Below are 3,402 nucleotides of genomic sequence, written 5' to 3'. Positions count from 1 at the left end.
GGCGATGAGTAAGCGGCGCCGCAGCGCCTCCTGGGAAGTGTAGTTCGCGCCTGCGCACCACGGGCCGCCGAGGCCAGGGGTCTCCGGGCGGAAGCAGGACCGCCCCTTCTGGGATGCGGGGCGTGCCCACTCCCGCCCCTTCTCTGCAGCCCGCGGCCCCGCCTCTTCCCGCGCCGACCTCTGCCGTCGCCGACGCTGAGGGTCGCGCGACAGGTCGCGGGTGGGGGAGTGGGCGCCCCGGACCGCGCCGGAAGCTGGGAGCGGAGGCTGGGTCCGGGATGGCGCGCCAGGTAAGGCGAGCCGGGACCCCGCCGTAAGCTGGGGAGGAACGACGCACGCACGCCTGGGCCCGTCCGCTTTGCGGGGCACGGCGCGGCCCCCGGGAACGAGGAAAGAGTCTGGGACCTGCCAACTTTGAGATCGGGCTGTGCGGGGCTGGGCGGGTCCGGTGCGCAGGATTTCGTGTGAAGTCCAGACCTTAGGCGACCTCTCCCTAATCCTCGCCTGCAGTATACACGTACAAGACATCTCTTCACCTTTGGGAACTCGGTCCTTTGGGTTAAGCGTCGCCTTCCCTCGTCTTGGCTTCTTTTAACTAATTACAAATTATCCTGGGAGTGGTGGGCATGAAGCCCTCAGGGAATGAGTAAATCTGATACTTTTATTCTTGATAGGATCCTGGACCCCTGGGAGAGGCGGTAAGACGTGGAACTAGGTCCCTGCCCACCACTCCCAGGTTGTATCCTCTAAGTAAGCTGTGTAGCTCCGAGAGCTGAAGGGGGAGCTCATCTGTCAACCTGGGCACAGTTTGAGCGAGTTGCGTGCAGGACTGTAAATGTGCTAGGAAAACGTGATACCAGTGTGTGTGTGTTGGGGGGGAGTTGCCATATGCTCTTCTGGAAGCCAGTTCTGTAATTGTGGTGGCTCATGAGCTTGGGACAACCTCAGGCAACAGACTCCATGGTTGGGGGTTGGGGGAGGGCTGAGGCTGGGGCCTAGGGCAGGCTGTGGCCAGGCAGAGCAGTCACTGTGCCAGGACCTTGGTGTTTATTAATGCCCCACAAACTTTTGGGAGGAAGGAACAGCCAGGTAAATTGGATGCTGTTGGAGACTCCCTTGCAGCTCTGGCTGTCCAGTTAAGAAGCCCGAGGACACCATGAGTCAAATATGCCTACTGGTTTCATGCTAGGGTCACCTCATCTCACAGTTTCCTCATCTATAAAATGAGGGGGTTGGACCAGGTTCTGGGAGGGGTGTGTACTCATACTGTAGCTTCATGGAGAAGGTGGCCTTGAGAAGCAATAGGCACAGTCAGATGGAGAGGAACAGGAAAGATCTCCTCTGTTTTTCTGTCCAGTGCGACTCCCAAAAGCCAAGGGGTGTGTGAGCACAGCCCACAGGTTGGAGGCAGCAGGGTACAGGGTCTGATCTGGGAGAATGAGGCATGCTGGGAGAATTGGTCCAGGCTGGGAAGGACCATGAGAGATGGATGGGTCCGATGGGCACTGAAGTTGGAGTTTTCAGGCCGAGTGGTGACATGGTAGGAATGTTTTAGGAGAACCAGCATGGCAGCAGTGAGCCAGGAGGCTGTTCTGTTACAGCAATCCTGAACCAGCCCAGAAAATTCTGCTGCCGCTGGTTGAGGGAGGACAGCCTGAGAGCCACTAAGTGGGTGAAGTAGGCCTGGAGGAGGGACAGGAGACCCAGATTCAAGCCAGTGTCGGGTTTTCCTTTCCCGAGGGTGAGTGTTTATTGACTGTGTGTTTTCACACTTATGCTTATTCACTCCCTCGCGCACACACACACTCCTCACTCTTCCTCTGCTTTTTCTGGGCAGAGGGAGGCCACTGACAGGACCACTTACTCTAGCCATAATCAGTTTTCAGTCTTGTTTTGTAAGAACTTTGTCATAGAAGAGTTTTCCTGAGGCTGAGAGGCTGAAAGGCTTGGAAATCATCTCTTCCAGATGTCTAGAAGAACTGGGTGTATTTAGCTCGGGGATAAAGAGGCAGGAGTCACTGTGGTCAGGAGTATGTGGGGAAGAGCCTGTGCTGTGTAGCTGGAGGTGACAGGCCGTGACAGTTTTAGCCGCACTAATGCTAATCATAGCACTCACGGTGTCCCAGCATCTGTTCCAGGCACTTTTCTTGTATTTCTTTAGTCTTCACAGCATCCTTATGCTATAGGTTGTTACGATCTTACTTTTAGAAATGAGTTTGGCGAGGTCCCATATTAATATGAAGCAAAGCAGAGGTCACATTTCTGGTGGCACCTGAGGTCAATCTCTCACCCCTGTGCTCTGCCCCTGGCTGTGTGGCCAGAGCTTCTTAACTGCCAGATCAGGCCAGCCATCGGACCGGCTGCTGGGAATGTGGAAGGCACCTGTTTTTGAAGGCACTGAGGCAGCAATTGAAGAGCCACCCTGCTTTGGGTGGAAGTCGGCATGAAATGTTAAAATCTACAGCAGTTACGTGTGATTTCTAGTTCACAAACATGCTATGTTGGGCAGCTGGCCCTGGGGACAGGTGCGGGGCCGACTTTCCAGGCGCCTGTTCACCAGCGTGGTTTTCATTTCCAGGGACTGGGCAGGTTCTGCCCCGTCTCCAGCCTGTGACTAGACCACAGTGTCAGAGTCACTTGGGAAGTCTGAAAATGTCGATTTCTAGGCCCAAGAAAACACTAAACCATGATTTAGTAGCTGTAGTACGAGGCGGGAAATCAGTCCTAATTAAAAGGCAACTGTAAAGTCCATCATTTGAACATCAAAGCCCTTTTATTTTTCAGTTGTTATGTTGTAAATAACTTCTGATGGGAGAAGCTGAGGATACAGAGTATTTTTCACCTGGTTTAGTGATGAATATGCCAACTTGAACCAGGCCTCCAGCAGAACTACTGTTTGGCTTTGCTGGGTCCTGAGCCCCCGGTTCCCTGCTCCGGCCAGGGCCATGCCACTCAGCAGTGGCGACAGAGAGTTTCTTGGGTTCTGGACTCTTCCCCTCTCCTCATTACCGCCTTAAACGAAGAGGTTACTGGGGATGGTGACGTCTGACACAGATGTCCCATGTGTTCCCCTGTAGACACTGGGCAAAAATAATTTTTAAAAATTAGATATCGGGTACTTGGTTTCTTAAGGTTTGCTGATTTTATCATTGGTCGTAGTCACAGTCATGCACAGCGGAAGGGGCACCGAAATCTCAGTCCAAAGGCCTGAGGCCTGGACTTGGTGCCGAGGCCATCCGCCTGCGTGGCACGCGCTTCACCCCTCCTTGCTTCAGACCCGCCGCCCTGCGCGCAGGATAACGGTGTCTGAGCAGCGTAGGGCTGTGTGTTAATCAGTGGGAGATCTGGAGTGCTCTGAAATTGGTAAGAGTCAGACCTCTGCTGATCTGTGGGCCCCTGGAG

The sequence above is a fragment of the Rousettus aegyptiacus genome, unplaced genomic scaffold, assembly GCF_014176215.1.
Source record: "Rousettus aegyptiacus isolate mRouAeg1 unplaced genomic scaffold, mRouAeg1.p scaffold_m13_p_13, whole genome shotgun sequence".
Lineage (NCBI taxonomy): Eukaryota > Metazoa > Chordata > Mammalia > Chiroptera > Pteropodidae > Rousettus > Rousettus aegyptiacus.
Note: the sequence above shows the minus strand (reverse complement) of the source record.